A 25,767-nucleotide genomic window follows, 5' to 3' on the forward strand; every position below is an offset into this window, starting at 1 on the left:
TGTTGGACTACGCGACCCGCTATCCTGAGGCTGTACCCCTAAGAAACACTACCTCTAAAACAATTGCACGGGAATTGTTTTATATGTTTTCCAGGGTGGGGATTCCCAAGGAAATCTTGACTGACCAAGGTACCCCATTTGTGTCAAAGGTGATGAAAGAGCTATGCAAACTGTTTAAAATCTCACACCTACGTACCTCTGTATATCATCCACAGACAGACGGGTTAGTGGAGAGGTTTAATAAAACCCTGAAACATATGTTAAAAAAAGTGGTGGAAAAGGATGGTCGTGATTGGGATCACTTACTACCTTATCTGATGTTTTCTATTAGGGAAGTACCCCAAGCGTCCACAGGGTTCTCTCCCTTCGAATTAGTCTATGGTCGTCACCCTAGGGGTTTATTGGATATAGCGAAAGAGACATGGGAAAGTGAGTCCACCCCATACAAGAGTGTTATAGAGCATGTAGCACAAATGCAGGACCGTATAGCCACTGTAATGCCCCTAGTAAGGGAACACCTCCAGAGGGCGCAAGAGGGCCAAAGCAGAATTTACAATCGTTCTGCAAGAATCAGGACATTTAGCCCAGGTGACCGGGTACTCATACTTGTTCCCACGGTAGAAAGCAAATTCTTAGCAAAGTGGCAGGGTCCCTATGAAATTGTAGAGAAGATCAGTGAGGTCAACTACAAGGTACACCAACCAGGTAGAAGGAAGCCTTTCCAAGTTTATCACATAAACTTGATCAAGCCCTGGAAAGACAGGGAATCCTTGGTGGCGACAAAGCCTGTTGGTCATCTGTCACCACCAATCCCTCCGGTCAGGATTGGTGACACCCTATCAGTATCCCAGAAGCAGGAAGCTAAGGAGTTCCTGCAGAAAAATAAAAACAAGTTTTCTGACCTACCAGGGCGTACGCATCTCATTAGTCATCATATTGAAACTGAGCCTAGAAGCAGAGTAAACCTTAAGCCCTATAGGATACCAGAAGCCCGGAGGGAGGCGGTATCATCCGAGGTAAAACGTATGCTTGACCTAGGAGTCATTGAGGTGTCCCAGAGCGAGTGGTCCAGCCCGATTGTGTTAATCCCAAAGCCCAATGGAACTTGGAGGTTCTGTAATGATTTTAGAAAGTTAAATGAGATCTCCAAGTTCGATGCCTACCCCATGCCCAGGGTAGATGAGTTGATAGAAAGGATGGGTAATGCCAGGTACATAACTACCCTCGATCTCACTAAGGGCTACTGGCAGATCCCACTCACTCCTAAGGCTAGAGAGAAGACTGCATTCTGCACCCCTGATGGGCTCTTCCAATATGTAGTGATGCCATTCGGGTTACATGGAGCCCCTGCCACTTTTCAGAGGTTGATGGACTTGATTCTGCGACCACATCGTGATTACTCCGCTGCCTACCTCGATGATGTGGTCATTTTTAGCCCGGATTGGGAAAGTCACCTCTGTAAGGTCCAGGCGGTGTTAGATGCCATAAGTGATGCGGGGTTAACCATCAATGCAGAGAAGTGTGCACTAGCCTTAGAGGAGGCCAAATACTTGGGCTACATTATTGGGAGGGGGTTAGTGAAACCACAACTAAATAAAATCGAGGCAATACAGAATTGGCCTCAACCCCTCACAAAGAAACAGGTCAGAGCTTTCCTGGGTATTACGGGCTATTACCGAAGGTTTGTGCCAAATTTTGCCTCAGTTGCAGCCCCACTAACTGACCTGACAAAGGGTGCGAAGTCCGCAATGGTGACATGGACTCCAGGGGCCGAGAAGGCTTTTCAAAGCCTCAAGTCTGCCCTGTGCCAACAGCCTGTGCTAGTTACCCCTGACTTTAGGCGAGAGTTTTTGGTACAGACAGACGCCTCTAACACAGGGTTAGGTGCCGTCCTCTCACAGGTTGTGAATGGCGAGGAGCACCCGGTGATGTACTTAAGCAGGAAACTATCCCCGGCCGAGAAAAACTACGCCATAGTTGAGCGAGAATGTCTGGCAGTGAAGTGGGCCCTAGAATCCCTGAGGTACTACCTACTAGGCAGGAGGTTTAAGTTAGTGACAGACCATGCCCCCCTAACATGGATGAAAATAAACAAGGAGAAGAATGCAAGGGTGACTAGGTGGTTTCTGTCCCTACAAAACTTTAATTTCACTGTGGAACACCGGCCAGGGAAATTACAGGCGAATGCTGACGCCCTATCAAGGGTACACTGCCTGTGGGGACAATACGCTCAGCCCTCCGGTCTGAAGAAGAGGGGGGGGATATGTGGACATGTCACTGGTAAAGTGCTCGAGGGGATGTACATCTCACCCAGGTTGATACATAGTGTGAGATGGTGAGTCCAGGAGGCATCTGTGCTCAGCAGTGTTATGCTGCTGAGCTATTATTTATTATTGCCGGGCCTGGACTTACATGGAATGGCAGGTAGGTTTTGGTAGTGGGACCTGCCATTCCCTCCCCCTCGATCCAGTGTGGGTTTTGGGATCAGGTGAGCTCTGATCCCAATCAGCCTGAGAAGGCAAAAGCTGTGCTCAGTGTACAGCTCTCGCTCTCTCAGCCAGGAGTGAACAGCCTGCATGCTGTTTGGTGAGAGCTGGGAAGACAGCCGCTGCTGGGGCCTGTTCACACCCCGCCATACTGATCACTGAAGTGCCAGAGAGGTAACCTGCTGTATTAGTAAGCGCCCAGACGGGCAGGACTTTTTTTGTTTTGTTTATTCTCACTGCACAGTGTTGCTGTATTTATGTTACTGGACTGTTTATGCTACAAATAAACACCCAAAGCTGTTTTATGAGCCCAAGTTTGCTGACTGAACTGTGTCCAAACACACCATCCCCCGGGAAGATCCCTACAGTTGTTATAGATATACAATGTGACTGAATACCGTTACTGTTATAAGAGTGAGTAGCCGCATAATTAGCTTTGACGCATGCGTATAATTTGTTAATCTTAAGGTGCTAAAGCGGATGCACCATCAGCACGTACTCTAGCATCATTTATAATAAAACACTTATCACTATGAGTATAGTTTGTACGGCAACATAAAAATCTGTTTTTATGGTCTTAGATTGCATTATAACAGCTAGCGATCATGTGACTCATCGAATCACATGACTCTGAACAGGTGATCTGAAACTTTGGATATGCGCTCTAGCACAAGGGTAACGCCGCCGGCGCCATTTTGGAGTCAGTGAGGAGCAATGGGCACCTCCCGCGATACAGGTATAATTAATTATTTACATGTTATGCTTATTAATTCATGATATTGATGTATAAATAATGATCCCCAACATATGTACAGCACCCCTGAGGAAGTCCGGCTGGGAACGCGGAACGCGTGGGGTTCTCTCCCTTGACACCCCCACACCATCCTGTCTTTATTATTTTTATTTTTTGGTGACATTTGATCATTTGGTTTGACCGTTAACTGACAACTCTCAAATCTCTTTATTTATTCATGATTGTTACTTATCACATGGTTCTTTCTTGGTTGTAGGATTTGTATTTTTTATGTTGGCACTGTTCATTTGAGTGACATAGTTCTTCTTCTTTTTTGGTCATTTACACATTGCATTAGCATGTTATTTATACAGGGTGTGATATACCTATACTGGGGTATCATTTTGGGTGGTACCATACCGGGTACCCCCATTTTTGTCATTTTTAATTGTTTTTAATCTATGGGATCAAAAACCTTTCTAATATTGTACCTGTTATAATAAAGTACTTTTGGGGGCGGAGCCTGGCCGCGAACAAGAGAGGACGCATGTGAGCAGAGCTCCGGCACCGAGCACAGGGTGACGGTCCTCAGAAGCTTTTATAACCTATGGCTCTGGGCAAAGCAGGTCGGGGATTGATCAGAGAACCCTCAGGGACCTCCAAAAGCGGAAAATCTCAGGGGGATCTCTCAAGATTCCTCTGTAAAGGCCGCCTCAGAACGCCGAACAAGGCTCCCAAGATGGCGCCGGATCCCGCCGCGTAACATCATGAAACAGGCGAGGACTCTGAGAGGGAGAGCATTGCAGATAGCGAGCAGGGGGAACAATTAACTACCTCATTCCTCAAATCCTTCATGAAGAGGACCTTAAAGCAAGCACTGAAACCGGTCCTATATGAATTGGCGGAAATCAAGTCTGAGGTACAAGCGGTGGGGTACAGGGTTGAGACACTAGAGACAACAGTAGCTGACCTGTCCACACACGCCTCCGCAATGGCGGACCGCTCAGAGCTACAGACCGAACAGCTGAATAGGGCCATGATATTAATCGAAGATCAAGAAAACCGCAGTCGCCGAAAGAACGTGCGTTTTAAAGGCCTACCAGAGTGCTGGGTCGCAGATGTGCTCCCTAAAGTAGCCAAAGAGATCTTCTCTGCTCTGCTGGGCCAGGAACGGGCAGACGCCATTATTATAGAGCGCATACACCGCGCCATACGCCCGAAGCCTAAGGAGTCTGAACCCCCAAGGAATGTGATCTGCGGGCTCCTGTCCTTTCAAGACACATCTGCAATCCTAGCTGCGGCCAGAGACTGTGGCAATCTGCAATATGAAGGAGTGGACATTGCTCTATACCAAGACATTGCCCCATCCACACTTGCCAAAAGGCGTACCATGAAACCCCTTCTAGACCTACTCAGAACGAACAACTTCCAATATGCTTGGCTCTACCCCTTTGGCCTAGCAATCATAAAAAATGGCCGGAGGATCATGATCCACACACCAAAAGACCTAGAGAGAGCTTGGGAAACGCTGGAGCTGCATCCCGTAGATGTCCCCTCCTGGATGCCCATTCAATCAAATCAGCCTCTGCCAACTCTCCCGGTCTTCACTCCCTGGACCACGGTCGCATCTCAGAAGCAACCCCGACTAAAGAAGACCCCGCGAAAGGACACTTAGAACTTGTGAAAGATTGCTCCATATACCTGATTGAACGTCCCCAAGAAGATCCCGATCTGGATCCACTCGATCTTTAGGAAACACCACCTGACTAGATCTCGTCCGACCACTATTTGACAGGCATTAAGTTCATGCCTGCTGTTGGCTGAGTATACTACCGATATACCTATACCCCCCCCCCCTTCCCTTCTTTTCTCTTTTTTTTTTTTTTTGTTGTCTCCTCCATAAGAAAAGACTCTCCCTCGTACGAGGGAAGATAATTGACATTGCTATAACATACTAAGATGAGGAGTCCCCCCCCCATTTCAGCTTTAAAATAGTAACTTGGCAACATGTCATTACAGTGTTTCTCCCTTTTTCACTTACTTCATTTCCTCTTGATCTCCTTTCTTGTGCGAAAGCAACCAAGTTAGCACTGTTGTTCAGTAACCAATGTTATAAGTTAATACTCTTTTACATCTGTTTATCTTTAGGACCTGTGGAGGCGTTTTCCTGGTTCCCCGGATCGACCCGACCACTTGTACTACACAATCATACAACACTGGAATTTCTCATGTGCTCAACCATTATATCACATGCGACCTTGCTCCGGTGGACCAGGACAGCGCCCCCCTACATTTGTGAGTAATTGTACTTTAGTATTTTGACATAAACATTTAATCCCCCCCCCAAAGGAGGAGAGGAAGGAAAAAAAAGAAAAGGAAAGAAAAACAAACAAAAATCCTCTCCTCTTTATACTAGCCAACATGCTAATGGCTTCACCTGCTCCTCACAGTAAAATCTATGCAAGCTAAACCCGTATAACCAGCCATCTCTCCCTGACCGGCATGCCTAAGAATACAAGCGGATCTCACCCCTGTGCGCACAGATGGCCAGTGCTTAAGTTTACCACCACACCGAATACTCCCCCCCGCATAGCCTCTTCTCAAGGTTTGAGATAGCAACAATCCTCATCATTCAATATTCTCCCTTGAACTCTTCTGTGTTCTATATTCTTTTCTTTCACTCCTCTTTAACCTACCCCCCTTCCCCTCTTTCTAATTAGAATCTTTTTCCCCCACCTCTGCCACCTGCCCTACTGTCCTATTCCTTCGCCCCCCCCTCCACCCCACCTCCCTCTCCCCTCCATTAGACCCTTGTCTGGTTAACAGAGCCCCTCTAAGATGACTGACGTCAATATCACCTCCTTAAACGTTAAAGGACTTAACAGTCCCAACAAAAGACACCATATTATCTCCTTACTGAGGAAAAGCAAGACGACTATAGCTTTCTTGCAAGAAACACACCTGTAAGAAGGGAAAGTTCCTAAATTCCCTACTAAATACTTCTCTCAATGGAGACACGCCTGTCACCCAACCTCAGCCTCCAAGGGTGTTTCTATAGCTATACACTCCTCCCTACCTCTCCAGATAATACAACAACACGATGATGCCGAGGGTAGGATGCTCTTCCTAAGAGTTAATATAGCTTCTAGACCATACACGCTGGCTAACCTTTATGCCCCAAATACAGGTCAAGTTCCCTGGATAATAAAGGCCTTAACTGACCTACAACTGTTTGCTGTTGGACCCATAATACTAGGAGGGGACTTGAATATAATTTTGAATCCAATTCTGGACTCATCCACAAAGTTTTCAGCTATCCCCACAAAAACACTCAGCCGACTACACGTAAAACTACAAGAATTCTCTCTCTTAGACACCTGGAGGACCAGACACGCTATGTCACAAGATTTTACTTTCCATTCTATCACACATAATTCATATCACAGATTAGACTATCTCTTTATCCACAACTCCCTCCTTCTCTCTCTTACAAATGCTGAGATCGGTCAAATCATTATTTCTGATCATGCCCCCACACAAGCTACACTAAATTTCTCACATATCCCAGCTAGGGAATGGAGGTGGAAACTAAACGAAACACTATTAAATCTACCCGAAACATGCTCTGCTATAACTAAACACTTAGAGGAATTCTTCATCACTAACACAACACCAGATATCTCTCCCCCCATGATTTGGGAATCCCACAAAGCCTTTATAAGAGGACTGTTCATCTCTATCGGATCCAAACACAAGAAAAACAAACAAAAAGAGATCGACTCTTTGTTAGCGCAAATAGCATCTCTAGAAAAACTACATAAATTTTCAAAACTGCAATCCGCCCTTCCCGAACTAAAAATATTAAGGGAAAAACTCAAAGATATCCTTTACGCCCGCTCAGCTAAATCTTTCCTTCACTATAAACAAACGTTATATGCTCATGGAAACAAAGGAGGGAGACTAATGTCCTCTCTAATAAAGAAAGCTAGGGACAAAACTCAGATCCAAGCAATAAAAGACAATGAAGGAAACACACATACTACGACACCTCTCATAGCAGAAGCATTCCAACGTTTCTATTCCCGTTTATATAATCTCCAAACCTCAGAAACTCTCATCCCTCAGGCTAAAAGAGACACATTAACTGCGGAATTCCTCCACGACCTAAACCTCCCGACCCTGACCTTAACTGACGCCAAGACCCTACTGACACCCATAACAACACAAGAAATCAGCAAGGTTATACAGAGCTTCCCCCCTGGTAAAAGCCCTGGTCCCGACGGACTACCCCTCCTCTATTATAAAAAATTTCTTCCACAGCTCCTCCCCCACTTAACTTCCACCTGCAATGCCCTCCTCCAAGGATTGAACTGGCCTAGACAATCCCAAGAAGCACATGTAGCCATTATCTGGAAAGAGGGAAAGGACCCGCTTAATTGCGGAAGTTACAGGCCCATTTCTTTATTAAATCTGGATCTAAAGATCTGGGCCAAACTCATTGCACTCCGCTTGAAACCATTAATCCCAGGACTGGTGGAAGAATCTCAAGCCGGCTTCGTGCAAGGTAGGGAAGGCAAGAACAATACCTCCAAACTGTTCAGAGCCATACATGAGACCAAGGTACGCAACGAGTCGAATGTCCTTCTCGGTATTGATGCCGAGAAGGCATTCGACAGAGTTGATTGGTCTTTCATGAAAGCAATACTAAACAAATTCGGTATCCCATCAAACTTCACCGCAGCTATTTTCTCCCTCTATGATCAACCCTATGCCAGATTAAAAATAAATGAGTCTCTCTCACCCCCCTTCAACATCCTAAATGGCACTCGCCAAGGATGCCCCCTATCTCCCACACTTTTTATTTTAGTGGTAGAGGCCTTATTGCAAAAAATAGGCCAAACAAAAGAAATAAAAGGGATATCGGTCGGAGGAACCACCCTGAAGGCTCTAGCTTTCGCAGACGATCTCCTGTTTCTAGTTACAGACCCACTTAGCGCCATCCCACACATTGAACGCATCCTTACCGACTTCAACAAAGTTTCCAACTTTAAAGTAAATACCAACAAATCGGAGTTGTTAGACCTATCCCTCCCACCTAAAACCAAAGAAACCCTGAGTTCAAAACCTACCTTCCAGTGGGCCCCATCCACAATCAAATATCTTGGAGTGAAACTTTCAAAGAATCTGGGAGACCTATACCAACTAAATTATGTTCCTCTGATCACAGAGATCACAAAACTGTTAAAAGACTATGACATCCCCTTAATATCCTGGCTAGGTAGAAAGAACCTCCTAAAGACTTATATCTTGCCCAAAATCTTATACATACTCCAGATGGTTCCAATCGCTCTACCTTCACCTTTCTTCCAAAACATGGCTCGATCTAGCCCTTGAGCAACACAATGTTTGGTTCCCGACTAACCCACTTCTTAAAAACCCCAAACTCCCTCCCACATGGAAAGGTTCACTCCAAGTCTGGAAGACTCTAAAAAACACCCTTGCCCCCTCCACTTCACCCATCCTCCCAACATCCCTTATCCCCTGGTTAATTAACGAAGTGGTCCCAACTTACACACAAACATGGCTCTCATTAGGAGCTACACCACTCAAGGATTATGTAGACGATCACCTCACACTAAATGTGGAAGCGATAGCTGATAGCCTACACCATGCAGCACTTTCCTTCATCATGCACATGTTGCTAAATGCCTCACAAAACTAACATTAATGGGCAATTTATCCAGGGAACTGACCACTTTTGAGAAAACAATCGTAAACCCCTCTAGGAAGAGCAGATCTATCTCCTCCCTGTACCAAATGGTCATAACCCCGCTAAATCACTCCAAACCAGGATACATTCTCTCTTGGGAAAAGAAGTTGAATGTTACTATAGCTGAACCGGAATTAGACTATGTTTTACCTAAATCACACGGTCATTCACGCTGCATCTTACTCCAAGAAAATCACTACAAACTTATGTCCAGATGGTACAAGACTCCTGAATGGCTTTACGCATATAAATTATCCCCAACAGATCAATGTTGGAGGTGTTTGAGACACAAAGGCTCCCTCTCCACAGACTGCCCAGAGATCACCCCTTTCTGGAGTAAGGTAGAAGAGGTAATCAGTAAAGTTGTTGAAACACCGATCAAACTCCCCATGACGACCATTGCATTAGGCCTCTTGCCCTATGATATCACCCTACCAAAGAAGACACTGGTGTTACATATGGTGGCTGCGGCTAAATCTTTAATCCCGCTGAAATGGAAACAATTAACCCCTCCCACTCAAACAGAGTGGCTTCTTAAATTACACCAAATTTGCCGATTTGAAGAGCTCTCCTGCTGGGCCAATAGAACCCATGACCGCTTCCTAAAAATCTGGAAACCTTGGCTGAACTCACCTTATGCCACATCAGTAAATCTTTTGACGCCATCTCCTCCAACCAGCCCTTCCAAATCAGACAACGGGAACGCAACACTGTTGTGACTCCCAAATCTGCCCTGTCCCCCTGCCACACCTCTCCCTTTTCATCTGGGAAACTGTTGGCCAGACGAGCTATCCCCTGCCTCCCCCCCCCCTCCTCCTCCCCTACCCCAACACTGTATGTCCCCCCCTCCCCCCCCCCCACTTCACTCTTTTTTTTTCCTCTCCCCCATCACTCTCTACTTTAATCTACTTTTTTATCCATCGGACCATTGAGTACACTGAGGCTACCTAAATTATTAGTAGATCCCGGTGCCTCTGGAAACCCTCCTGGAGCTCACTGGGCTCAAAATTAGCTAATATACCCCCCCCCCCCCCCCGTCTCCTCCTCCACTTTTCATAACAGGGTCACCCTGTTGACCTACGACCCGTATACATACCCAGTTGAAATATGTTCCTTTATAATTTCGTTCCTACTGGTTTTAAATTGTTGTGGAGTACTAGTTTTATCACATATCCACATTGTTGCACTTATTCATTTAACTTTGTATCGCACTGCAGACTTTCTTATAACTTGTATCACCTTCCTTTTTACAAGTGTTACCATTCATTGTGTAAAAATGACAAAATAATAAAAACTCAATTGAGAAATAATACAGTACTTTTATCTATATCATAAAAATCTAAGTCTGTCTGTCTGTCTGTCCTTCTGTCTGTCTGTCTGGTCTGTCCTCTATAGACTTCCAAACGCCTGAACCGTTTGACCCCAAATTTGGCCCATAGATACATTGGGTGCCCGGGAAGGTTATTGCGAAGGTCCCGTCCCCGCCAGATGTACAGGAGGGGAGAAGGAGGGGAAAGAGCGCTCCATAGAGATGAATGGGAAAATCTCCACACTGCAAACACAGGTGATATAATTAGCTGCAGCAGACACGGCAGCTGGAGCCTTAGCAACCAATAGGATTACTGCTTTCATTTTCACAGGGAGCAAAGGTTGCTAGGGCAGCTGCCTCACAACATCCACAGTAATAACTGGTAGACCCCCTACTCCATCTATACAGTACATGTATATACAGGGCCCCCTACTCCATCTATACAGTACATGTATATACAGGACCCCCTACTCCATCTATACAGTACATGTATATACAGGGCCCCCTACTCCATCTATACAGTACATGTATATACAGGACCCCCTACTCCATCTATACAGTACATGTATACACAGGGCACAACAGGTATACCAAACTGTGACAGGGTAACACTGCCACACCAGACCTGACCAATACCGCCATACTGTGACTGGATAACACCTCCAGACCTGACCCATACCGCCATACTGTGACTGAATAACACCGCCACACCAGACCTGACCAATACCGCCATACTGTGACTGGATAACACCTCCAGACCTGACCAATACCGCCATACTGTGACTGGATAACACCACCACACCAGACCTGACCAATACCGCCATACTGTGACTGGATAACATTGTCGTACCAGACCTGACCAATACCGCCACGCTGTGACTGGATAACACTGTCATATAAGACCTGACCAATACCGCCATACTGTGAATGGATAACACCGCCACACCAGACCTGACCAATACCGCTATACTGTGCTGGATAACACTGTCATACCAGACCTGACCAATACCGCCATACTGTGACTGGATAACACTGCCATACCAGACCTGACCAATACCGCCATACTGTGCTGGATAACACTGTCATACCAGACCTGACCAATACCGCCATACTGTGACTGGATAACACTGCCATACCAGACCTGACCAATACCGGCAAACTGACTGGGTAACACCGCCACCCCAGACCTGACCAATACCGCCATACTGTGACTGGATAACACCATCATATCAGACCTGACCAATACTGCCATACTGTGACTGGATAACACCGCCATACCAGACATGACCAATACCGACACACTGTGATTGAATAACACTGCCATACGGGTAAATACAACCCTGCAGGTATACAGGACACTACAGGTATACAGGACCCCAAAACTATACACTACAGGTGCACGGGACCTCCACAAAACTATATACTACAGGTATACAGGACCCCAAACTTTACACTACAGGTATACAGGACCCCAAAACTATACACTACAGGTAAAAAGGACCTCCACCAACTATATACTTCAGGTATACAGGACCTCCGCCAACTATATACTACAGGTATACAGGACCCAAAACTATACACTACAGGTATACAGGACCCCAAAACTATACACTACAGGTATACAGGAACTCCACCAACTATATACTACAGGTATAGGACCCCAAACTATACACTACAGGTATACAGGACCTCAAAACTATACACTACAGGTATACAGGACCTACACCAACTCTATAATACAGGTATACAGCACCTTCACCAACTCTATACTACAAGTATACAGGACCCCAAATATACTACAGGTATACAGGAACTCCACCAGCTTTATACTACAGGTATATAGGACCCCAAACTATACACTACAGGTATACAGGACCTCCACCAACTCTATACTATAGTTATACAGGACCCTTAAACTATTTACTACAGGTATACACTACCCCCGAACTATATACTACAGGTATACAAGACCTCCACCAATTATACACTACAGGTATCCAGGACCCTAGGACCCTCAAACTATAAACTACAGGTATACAAGACCTCCACCAACTATACATTACAGGTATACAGCACCAACTATATACTACAGGTATACAGGACCCCCGAACTATACAGTAAGATATACAGGACCTTCACCAACTGTACACTGCAGGTATACAGGACCTCCCTCAACTATACACTACAGGCATACAGCCCCCCCCCCCCAAATACACACTACAGGTATACAGGAACCCCCCCCCCAACTATACACTATAGGTATACAGCCCCCCCAACTATGCACTACAGATATGCGAGACCCCTAAAAACTATACATTGTGGGTATGCAGAACCCCTCCAACTATGCACTACAGGTATACACTAATTCCACTGATTAACCCAGATGAAACAATACCTTTAGCTTGGCCTCCTGGGCACCTTAGAACAAATCTAATTAACACACTGACACTTTATACTCGGGCAGCGCCGGGTTTATTTTCTAGTCTATATCATAAAAATCAAAGTCTGTCTGTCTGTCTGTCCTTCTGTCTGTCTGTCCTCTATAGACTTCCAAACACCTGAACCGTTTGACCCCAAATTTGGCCCATAGATACATTGGGTGCCCGGGAAGGTTATTGCGAAGGTCCCGTCCCCGCCAGATGTACAGGAGGGGAGGGGGAGGGGAAAGAGCGCTCCATAGAGATGAATGGGAAAATCTCCAAACTGCAAACACAGGTGATATAATTAGCTGCAGCAGACACGGCAGCTGGAGCCTTAGCAACCAATAGGATTACTGCTTTCATTTTCACAGGGAGCAATGGTTGCTAGGGAAGTTGCCTCACAACATCCACAGTAATAACTGGTAGATCCCCTACTCCATCTATACAGTACATGTATACAGGACCCCCTACTCCATTTATACAGTACATGTATATACAGGACCCCCTACTCCATCTATACAGCACATGTATATACAGGACCCCCTACTCCATCTATACAGTACAGGTATATACAGGACCTCCTACTCCATCTATACAGTACATGTATATACAGGACCCCCTACTCCATCCATACAGTACATGTATATACAGGGCACAACAGGTATACCAAACTGTGACTGGGTAACACTGCTACACCAGACCTGACCAATACTGCCATACTGTGCTGGATAACACTGTCATACCAGACCTGACCAATACCGCCATACTGTGACTGGATAACACTGCCAGACCTGACCAATACCGCCATACTGTGACTGGATAACACCTCCATACCAGACCTGACCAATACCGCCATACTGTGACTGGATAACACCTCCATACCAGACCTGACCAATACCGCCATACTGTGACTGGGTAACACCGCCACACCAGACCTGACCAATACCGCCATACTGTGACTGGATAACACTGCCACACCAGACCTGACCAATACCGCCATACTGTGACTGGATAACACTGCCGCACCAGACCTGACCAATACCGCCATACTGTGACTGGATAACACTGTCATACCAGACCTGACCAATACCGCCATACTGTGACTGGATAACACTGTCATATAAGACCTGACCAATACTGCCATACTGTGACTGGATAACACTGCTATACCAGACCTGACCAATACCACCATACCGTGACTGGATGACACTGCCACACCAGACCTGACCAATACCGCCATACTGTGACTGGATAACACCCCCATACCAGACATGACCAATACCGACACACTGTGACTGAATAACACTGCCATACGGGTAAATACAACCCTGCAGGTATACAGGACACTACAGGTATACAGGACCCCAAAACTATACACTACAAGTGCACGGGACCTCCACAAAACTATATACTACAGGTAAACAGGACCCCAAACTTTACACTACAGGTATACAGGACCCCAAAACTATATAATACAGGTATACAGGACCTCCACCAACTATATACTACAGGTATACAGGACCCCAAACTATACACTACAGGTATACAGGACCCTAAAACTGTACACTACAGGTATACAGGAACTCCACCAACTATATACTACAGGTATATAGGACCCCAAACTATATACTACAGGTATACAGGACCTCAAAACCATACACTACAGGTATACAGGACCTAAACCAACTCTATAATACAGGTATACAGCACCTTCACCAACTCTATACTACAAGTATACAGGACCCCAAATATACTACAGGTATATAGGAACTCCACCAGCTATATACTACAGGTATATAGGACCCCAAACTATACACTACAGGTATACAGGACCTCCACCAACTCTATACTATAGTTATACAGGACCCTCAAACTATTTACTACAGGTATACAGGACCCCCGAACTATATACTACAGGTATACAAGACCTCCACCAATTATACACTACAGGTATCCAGGACCCTCAAACTATAAACTACAGGTATACAAGACCTCCACCAACTATACATTACAGGTATACAGCACCAACTATATACTACAGGTATACAGGACCCCCAAACTATACAGTACAGGTATACAGGACCTTCACCAACTGTACACTGCAGGTATACAGGACCTCCCTCAACTATACACTATAGGTATACAGCCCCCCCAACTATGCACTACAGATATGCGAGACCCCTAAAAACTATACATTGTGGGTATACAGAACCCCTCCAACTATGCACTACAGATATACACTAATTCCACTGATTAACTCAGATGAAACAATACCTTTAGCTTGGCCTCCTGGGCACCTTAGAACAAATCTAATTAACACACTGACACTTTATACCTCGGCAGCGCCGGGTACATTTTCTAGTTCTTGATATTTTTTTGTGAACTTTGGTATATTGTTGGCATAGCTTTTTTCATTTGGCTTGATCATATTGGTTTTCATGTCTACTCCTTAGCACTCTATAATATTGTTGGGCTGTGCATGTCCAGCACATTTATTGGTTAACTGTAGGTTATTGTCACTTTTATTAAATGTATCAGCTGTTTCTACAGCTGATCCGGGTCCGGCTTTACTGGAGCAGTCAAAGCGAAGGGTGGGGCGACTGTTCCCACATATTTTTGGCTTTTCCATTGCCTCATAAAATAAAAGGACTGCTGTTTGGCTAAACAGCATTGAGAGAGAGACTCTATTGCCGTTTAAAGTAATCCCCACACCAACTTTGCTTTTTGTGTTTTAAATGGCTGCATGATACATTTTTTTTTTGCTGAATATTTCTGTCCACACTAATGTAGAGGAAGTAAGTTGTCCGAGTATTTTTTCCATTATACAAAGAGGTTATATTGTGTTTAGAGTCTATAGTTGATAGTCTGTGATAGTGTCGTAATACTGAAAGTGGATATATATATGCAGTATGGAAACAATTGTATTTCACAAGTGTACTAAATAAACAAGAAACAAACATATGCTAATATTACGCACCACCTAATAAGAACCGCTAGACCAAAAGGTACACTTGTACTTTACATTCATGTACCCTGGCATGCTTCCCCTGCTGTCCCATATGCATTCCAGAGGTGTTGGCATCATTTCCTGAGGTTTCATTGGGCATTTGGTGACCTCCTAGTGGTGGAATCTTGATTTCCAAGTCCCAAGGATTTTTCTCCCATAGACTATAATAGGATTCGATCGAATAGTCGAATATCAGGAGCTATTCGAATCGAATCAAAATGAATATTTTACTATTCGCTCATCTCTAGCTGTCTTCATAAAAAGCTATATTTATTTTATTTGTATTGGAGTTTTTAACTGTGGCATATACAGTACATTCCTTACATGGTTTCAAGGCCACCATTTTACTGGATTTCATTCTGAGTAGCCTCTGAAAATTTTCAATAAAAGAGCACTGGCCGTTAGTTAGTTATTCAGATACTGTATATTTAGAAGGCTTACATTTTCCTCTATAAAGTAATTTTCACTATAATTTTCTTAGGAGACTGGTTGGTTAACTTTTTATCTTTTAAGCTGTACATATTGTTGGAAATGAAGCAGCTCCAGGGGATGATAATGTGCTCATAATTCATTATAATAGGCAAAATGTAGTTGGTGCAGCTCTCCAGGAAACAAGAGTAATTAGACAGATCATGACTAAAGACAATCAAGCTTCTAAATGACTCATTTTACATTTACATTGTTCATCTTTGAGATCTAACACAAAGTGACTGTTCTATCAAGAGCAGACAACTTACGAGAACATTTTGCCAGAAGCTTTGAATTTTTTAATCCATATGCCTGGAAATGACAGAACCCTTAAAAATTATACTAATGTTTTTCACCAGAAGGGAAAGAAGTTAATATCTCTTTTTCAGCTGTTTGTCGATCAACAGATTAGAAGAAATCCAAGTTCCAACAGTGAAAACATTACAAATGTTACTGCAGCTCTATAAGAAAAAAAACTCTTATGTGCTGTGCTAAACAGACTGAAAGACTATGAAAATTATATACTACTGCATTTTAAATACTTTCATACTTTGCTTTCTCTTCCTAGTCTGTACTTTTATAATAAGTAATGATTGTACAACGTTCAAGAGGGTCCCATCAGGACAATATATTAAAAAAATATGATGTTCATATTTTAGAACCCCTTTATGAATCAGAAAAGAGAGCTACTTACAAGCAGCAGCTTTTATTCCAGCACTTTTATACAATATCACATTCCCCCATAGCCTTCACTGCAAGGTTAATGATCAGCCAACTTCAACTTCTTCAGGTACAAATAGCTATTTGCTGAAAATTTCCTGATCACCATGGTGGCTGTAAATAAAGCAATTATTTCTGATGTGGCAACTTCTTTTAACCCCTTAAGGACAGAGCCTGAAATGGCCTTAATGACAGAGACAAATTTTATGAATATGACCAGTGTCACTTTATTCATTAATAACTTCGGGATGCTTTTACCTATCCGGCTGATTCTGAGATTGTTTTCTCGTGACATATTGTACTTTACATTTCTGGTAAATTGGAGTCGATACTCATAACGAATCTTTATGAAAAAAAACCCAAATAACGTGAAAAAATGTGAAAAAATGCATTTTTCCAACTTTGAAACTTTTTTGCTTATACAGAAAGTGGTTATACCACATAAATTATATATTACATAGCATTAGCAACATGTCTACTTTATGTTGGCGGCATTTATTAAACGATCTTTCATTTTTTTTAGACAATAGGAAGCTTAAAACATTAGCAGCAAATTTCCAAATTTTCAGTAAAATTTCAAAATCAGATATTTTTAGGGACCTGTTCAGGTTTAAAGTGTATTTGAGGGGCCTGTATGTTAGAAAGCCACACAAAGCACCCCATTTCAGAAACTGCACCCCCACACTCTGCAAAAGCATATCCAGAAAGTTTTTTAATCCTTTAGGGGAGTCACAGAAATAAAAGCTAAGTGTGTAATTTTCTGTGCAGAGATTTTATTGTAATCCAATATTTTTCATAATTATAAACCTATTACCAGAGAAATGCACCCCAATAATTATTTCCCCATTTCTGCAGTTTATAGAAATACCCCATATGTGGCCCTATTGGCTATTTGACGCAACCACAAGCCTCAGATATAAAGGAGTGCCTAGTGAATTTCAACGCCTCCGTTATATTTGGTCATTTTTGACCGTACCACTTCAGGTTGGCAGAGGCTCTGGGGTGCCAAAACCTAAAAAACACCCCTAAAGGGACACCATTTACAAAACTACACCCCTCAAGGAATGTAACAAGGGGTGTGGTGAGCATCTGAACCCCACAAGTGCTTCACATATTTTCCGAACAATATGGCATGAAAAAATAAAAAAATATTTTTTACACTAAAACGTTGTTCTAGCCTTCAATTTTTCATTTTCTTAAAGGGATAAGAGGAAAAAAAAGACACAAAATGTGTAGTGCAGTTTCTCCCGAGTACAGAAATACCCCACATGGGGACATAAAGCGCCAAGGGGGCACAGGACAAGCCTCCAAAGAGAAGAAGCGCCAATTGGCTTTTGGAAGCTGAATTTCACTGGAATGGATTTCAAGGGCCATGTCGCATTTACAGAGCCCTCGTGCTGCCAAGACACTGGAAACCCCCCACAAGTGACCCCATTCTGGAAACTACACCCCTCAAGGAATTTAACAAGGGGTTCAGTGAGCATATGGACCCCACTGGTGAGGGGCACAAATGTGGAACAATGTGACGTGAAAGGGAATATTTTCATTTTTTCACTTTCACGGCACAAATGTGCCCGTCATCAAGGGGTCAATATCCTCACTGCACCCCTTGTTAGATTCCATGAGGGGTGTAGTTGCCAGAACAGGGTCACTAGTGGGGGGTTTCCAGTGTTTTGGCAGCACGAGGGCTCTGTAAATGCGACATGGCGTTCATCATCCATTCTAGCCAAATCCAACCTCCAAAATCCAAATGGCGCTCCTTCCCTTCGGAAGCTTGCCCTGCGCGCACATGGTGCTTTATGTCCACATGTGGGGTATTTACGGAATTGCTCTACACATTTTGTTTTTTTCCCCCTCTCTTAACCCTTTGTGAAAATGATAAATTCAAGGCTAAACCAACATTATAGTGTAAAAAAAGTAATATTTCATTTTCACGCCACATTGTTCCACATTTGTGCCTGTCACCAGTGGGGTCCATATGCTCACTACACCCTATGTTACATTCCTTGAGGGGTGTAGTTTCCATAATGGGGTCACTTGTGGTGGGTTTCAACTGTCTTGGCAACACAGGGGCCTTTTGAATGCAACATGGCCCCTCGAAATCCAGTCCATCCAAATCCAGCCTTCAAAAACCAAATGGCGCTCCTTCCCTTCGGAGGCTTACCCTGCATCCGCATGGCGCTTTATGTCCACATGTGGGGTATTTCCGTACTCAGGGCAAATTGCGCTACACGTTTATTTTTTTTATTATTTTTTAGCCCCTTGTGAAAATGAAAAAATCATGACAAGATTAATGATTTAGAGTAAAAATTTTACAAAAATTACACTAAATGTTGTTCTAGCCTTGATTTTTCCATTTCCACAAGGGGTTAAAAAAGAAAATGAACACAAAACGTGTAGGGTAGTTTCCCCTGAGTACGAAAATACCCAACATGTGGGCATAATGTGCCATATGGGCACAGGGCAAGCCATTAAAGGGACAGAGCGCCATTTAGAGGCTGGAATGGAGGATGGAGGCCATGTCGCAATTACAAAGCTCCTGTGCTGCCAGGACAGCAGAAACCCCCGACAAGTGACCACATTCTGGAAACTACACCCCATAAGGAATTTAACAAGGGGGGCAGTGAGCATATGGACCCCACTGGTGATGGGCACTTACGCAGAACATATGCCGAGAAAATAAAAAATACCATTTTTTTCATTTTCACGTCCCAAATGTGGCCATCACCAGGGGGCCATATCCCCGCTGCCCCCCTTGTTAGATTCCTTATGGGGTGTAGTTTCCAGAATGGGGTCACTTGTGGGGGGTTTCTACTGTCCTGGCAGCACAGAGGCTTTGTAATTGCATCATGGCAAGTCTCTAATGGGAATGGCGGCCATACCTATTTAGCTGGGGAAAAGGAACAATTCTAATTTATTAGGCCAATTATTAGTTTATAAGGTTGAAAATGACAGATGTCCATCAAACTCAATCTGTGTTGATCCAGAGGAAGGCAAAAAAACCCTCGTAAGGCAGACGACAGTAGCCTCATCACTGGGGAAAAATTCCTTCCCGACTCCATAATGGCGATCAGAATAATCCCCGGATCAATGTGACCCCTGAAATAGGAATAAGGGACAGAATTTAGAAAATGTAGAACCCCAATGACGTGTGGTACGCCTTGAAGCGATCCAGTATGCAGAGGCCGGGGTGATCAGGACTGGTGGCACACTGGAAAATGGTGTCCTTCCTGATCCCCCTATTACCCCACACTCTGCACTTCTTCTGGGGTCTCCCGTTCTCCAGTGTGGGGGACGTCACCTGGAAAATGTTGTCCTGGTCCGATACGGGGTCCTTTATATCCAGAAGCGCTGGGTCCGCTCCATGGCTGCTAAATATTAGGACGCTATTACTACTTCTGATATTTTCGGATCTTGCCGCAAGCTACAGTAGCTCGGGCAGCGATGGACCAGAAGAGGGGGTGCTGGTATAAAAGTTATCCCCGTACAGGTGGTAACCTTTATCCAGCAGTGGGAAAATCAGTTCCCGGACGATCTTCCCACTATTCCGAGGATGAAGGGAGGGGGCATCTGGGGCTGGATTCGGGTGTCCCTTCCTACATACACTCTTAGGCTGGGTTCACACGCTGTAACTGTGCGGCTGTATTTTTTATGCGGCTGTAAATGTGCGGGTGAAACTCCGGCCGTGGGAAAAAATAGACATGCGGCTCAAAACATACGGTCATTTACTTGGAAATCTGGTTCAACTAAAAATAACAAATAAAATCTTAAGAAAGTGATGCAAACACCTCTGGATGCATCTGGGAAAGCAGGGAACACAGTTTACATGAATCGCTATTACCGGGGTTTGCGATCCTCTGCACTATAGCCGATGTCTCTCATGGTTAATATATTGAATTAATAAAACACATTTTCTGTCTAATAAAGTCCCTTTTATTGTTCAATAATTAAATGTAAACGATTCCATCATTTTGCAATTAAATATACTGTTAAAATAAATATATATATAAATAAATGTATATTTATATATATATATTTATTTTTTGACAGTATATTTAATTGCACAATGATGGATTCGTTAGAATTAAATTATTGATCAAAGAAACTGTATTTATTTCAACGAAAATGTGTTTTATTAATTAAATATTAATTAGTACAGGAAGCTCTATAAGCCGTTAATTCATATGCCGGCAATAGAGCATTCTGTACTAATCATCACTTTACTTTAATGAAAACATCAAATGTTTCTTCTAATTATGTTGTGACAATAGCATTATTAGAAGAAACATTTAGAATTATATGTGCGCTCAGCTGATTGGCTGTTCGGCTGAGCGCACATATAATGAGCCGGTCCGCAGTACAGTGACTTCATTGTGCTGCGGACCAGCGAAGAGGACACATCGGGACATCGGATGGTGAGTATAGAGCTCTCCCCACCCCCTCCCCGGCACTGCACCCCTCCCAGCAAGGAAGGGGGGTCACTTAACCCCTTCCTTGCTGGGATGGGTGCAGTCTGACATCAGTCTGGCCCCCAGGGGGTTAAGGGGGATGCAATACATTCTCCCTTAACCCCTTGGGGGTCAGACTGTAAGCAGCGATCTGTAGAGATGCTGCATACTGTAAGGAGCACAACACCGCTCACAATGATGGGTGTTGTGCTCCTGTTTGTGTGTTTTTTGTGTGTTTCTCCCTTTTTGTTTTTCAGATATCGGTATCCTGGGGATTACGTCGGATTCCATGGACTACGTCGATGACCAGCGGTTGTTCTTTGAATTTTTTTTAATAAAATGGTCAATGAGGGGTGTGGGGGTGTTTTTATTTGAATAAAAAATATTTTAAACTTGTGTCTTGTCTTTATTTCTTTACTTTATAGACTTAGTAGTGGAAGCCGTCTAATAGACGGAATCCATTACTAAGTTGGGGCCTAGTGTTAGCCGGTATAAAATGGCTAACACTAACCCCCTATTATTACCCCAGTACCCAATGCCACCAGGGGTACTGGGAAGAGCCGGGTGCCAGTGGTCCCGGAGCGTCAATATTGGCGCTCCTGGACCGGGCGGCAGCAGGCTGGTAAGATTTAGGCTGGGGAGGGCCTAAACCAATGGCTCTTCCCACCCTGGTGTTACCAGGCTGCTGTCGTTTGGTTTTTAACCCGGCTGGTTATAAAAATAGGGGGACCCTATGCGTTTTTTTTTAATTATTTATTTATTTAAAAAAAAAACGCATAGGGTCCCCCCTATTTTTATAACCAGCCGGGCTAAAAACCAAACGAAAGCAGCCTGGTAACACCAGGATGGGAAGAGCCATTGGTTTAGGCCCTCCCCAGCCTAAATCTTACCAGCCTGCTGCCGCCCGGTCCAGGAGCGCCAATTTTGACGCTCCGGGACCACTGGCACCCGGCTCTTCCCAGCTAGGTAGCTGAGGGGTCCAGAGCAGGTATTTACTATTTTTGTGGACTCTGATCGCCTATCACGGCGATCGGGCCGGTGGCACCGTGACCACCATTACTTTTTACAGTAATGGCGGTCGGTGCCGTCCTCAGATAGCACCGACCGCCATTTTTTCCGGGTCATCGGGTGATCAGAAAATAGCGGCGATCGTAAGCACGGGGGGTGTTAACCACCCCCCGTGCCGAGAAGCTAAGATGGCCTGCTATGATTTATAGCAGGCCATCTTCCCCGATCGCTGTGTGCGGACACACAGCAATCGGGGAAACATCGGGCGTAAATTTACGCCCTGATGCGTTAAGCACCAGGGCGCGAGGGCGTAAATTTACGCCCGATGTCGTTAAGGGGTTAAAGCAACATAAACCTTCCCACATTTCTTGCCAGTATTACTACATATTAAGTAACTAAACGAGACTAATCAGATGCAGCAGTTCCTAATGTGCCCTTTAATTCTTTGAGGCTTCATTGTCAATGCATAGGATTATCATAATGCTATAAGTGCAATCCTATAATAAACTGCAGATGACACATTAAGAAAAGATGAGTCGTTTAAGATAGGAAACATAATGAGCATCTTAAGAAATATATGACATACAGTATTTTGAACTGAATATTACAAACAGAAAAGGAATAGACAGACGACAGTCTTTACGATAATGCTAGTATTAACTGGTTGTACAAATTTTCAGAGAAATAAAAAAGTATTGCAGCCAAATACTAATAGATGTGTACTTCCTGAATAAAGGTATTGTGGCTCTTCACAAATGAAGTCCAAGTAGCCCTCTTCATTATATTCTTGAGCTATATAAAGGCCTCTCTATGCATTAACATGCTCAGTTTGTAGGCTTACAGTGGGGAAATACAAAGGAGTAGAAAGTTATAAATTACAAATTGAGGCTATGTTCACACTATGTATCTGTGCGGCTGTATTGCGGGCTGTAAATCATCGGCCGTATTTTTCCGGTTCATGCGTACGCTGGAAAGTATTCGATATACGGCTGCACAGTGCACACTATGTATGAGCCTACGGCCAGATTGTAAACGGACCCGTAAAAATGAACAAGACCATTGTTTGCGGCTAGAACTGTGCAAATTCACGGCCGTGGATTGACAGGCGGAGTACTTAAAAAATAGCCTGCCGAATGCCGATGCCTCTAATAGTAAATATATTAAATTAATAAAACACATTTTCTTTGTAATAAAGTCCCTTTCGTTGTTCAATAATTTAATTCTAACTAATCCATAATTGTGCAATTAAATATACTGTCAAAATAAATATATATATAAATAAATACAGTATAAATAAATACAGTATATATATATATATATATATATATATATATATATATATATATATTTATTTTTTGACAGTATATTTAAATGCACAATGATGGATTCGTTAGAATTAAATTATTGAACAACGAAACTGATTTTATTACAACAAAAATGTGTTTATTAATTAAATATTAATTAGTACAGGAAGCTCCATTAAGCCGTTAATTCATATTCCCGGTAAATAGAGCATTCTGTACTAATCAACACTTTACTTAAATTAAAACATCAAATGTTTCTTCTAATTATGTTATCACAATAGCATTATTAGAAGAAACATTTTGAATTATATGTGCGCTCAGCTGATTGGCTGATCGGCTCAGCGCACATATAATTAGCGGGTCCGCAGCACAGTGACTTCATTGTGCTGCGGACCAGCAAAGAGGAAACATCGGGGTGAGTATAAAGCTCTCCCGACCCCCTTCCTAGCACTGCACTCATCCCAGTAAGGAAGGGGGGTCACTTAACCCCTTCCTTGCTGGGATGGGTGCAGTCTGACATCAGTCTGGCCCCCAAGGGGTTAAGGGGGATGCAATGCATCCTCCCTTAACCCCTTGGGGGCAAGACTGTAAGCAGCAATCTGTAAAGATGCTGCATACTGTAAGGTGCACAACGCCGCTGACAATGATAGGTGGTGTGCTCCTGTTTGTGTGTTTTTTTGTGTGTTTCTCCCTGTTTGTTTTTCAGATATCGGTATCCTGTGGATTACGTCGGATTCCATGGACTACGTCGATGACCAGCGGTTGTTTGGTGTGTTTTTTTTAATAAAATGGTCAATGAGGGGTGTGGGGGTGTTTTTATTTGAATATCAAAAAAAATTTTCACTTGTGTGTTGTCTTTATTTCTCTATAGACTTAGTTGTGGAAGCCGTCTAATAGACGGAATCCATTACTAAGTCGGGGCCTAGTGTTAGCCGGTATAAAATGGCTAATGACTAACCCCCCATTATTACCCCAGTACCCAATGCCACCAGGGGTACTGGGAAGAGCCGGGTGCCAGTGGTCCTGGAGCGTCAAAATTGGTGCTCCATAAAGTAAAGAAATAAAGACAAGACACAAGTGGAAATTTTTTTTTATTCAAATAAAAACACCCCCACACCCTTTGTTGACCATTTTATTAAAAAATAAATCCCAATAACCGCTGGTCATCGAAGTAGTCCATCCAATCTGCCATAATCCACAGGATACCGATATCTGAAAAACAAAAAGGGAGAAACACACAAAAAACACACAAACAGGAGCACAACACCCATCATTGTGAGCGGTGTTGTACACCTTACAGTATGCAGCATCTTTACAGATCGCTGCTTACAGTCTGGCCCCCAAGGGGTTAAGGGAGGATGTATTGCATCCCCCTTAACCCCTTGGGGGCCAGACTAATGTCAGACTTCACCCATCCCAGCAAGGAAGGGGTTAAGTGACCCCCATTCCTTACTGGGATGAGTGCAGTGCTGGGGAGGGGGTGGGGAGATATGTATACTCACCCCGATGTGTCCTCTTCGCTGGTCCGCAGCACAATGAAGTCACTGTGCTGCGGACCGGCTCTTTATATGTGCGCTGAGTCGATCAGCCAATCAGCTGAGCGCACATATAATTCAAAATGTTTTCAAAAAGTGTTGATTAGTACAGAATGCTCTATTTACCGGGATTATGAATTAACGGCTTAATGGAGCTTCCTGTACTAATTAATAAAACACATTTTTGTTGTAATAAAATCAGTTTTGTTGTTCAATAATTTAATTTAAACGAATCCATCATTGTGCATTTAAATATACTGTCAAAAAAATAAATATATATATATAAATATACATTTATTTATATATATATTTATTTTAACAGTATATTTAATTGCAAAATGATGGATTCGTTTGAATTTAATTATTGAACAACGAAAGGGACTTTATTACAACGAAAATATGTTTTATTAATTAAATATATTAACCATGAGAGGCATCGGCATTACTGCAGAGGATCGCAAACCATTGTAATAGCGATTCCTGTAAACTGTTTCCCTGCTTTCCCAGATGCATTCCACAGGTGTTTGCATCACTTTCTAAAGATTTTAGTTTATTTTTA

This window comes from Dendropsophus ebraccatus, chromosome 7, assembly GCF_027789765.1.
Source record: "Dendropsophus ebraccatus isolate aDenEbr1 chromosome 7, aDenEbr1.pat, whole genome shotgun sequence".
Lineage (NCBI taxonomy): Eukaryota > Metazoa > Chordata > Amphibia > Anura > Hylidae > Dendropsophus > Dendropsophus ebraccatus.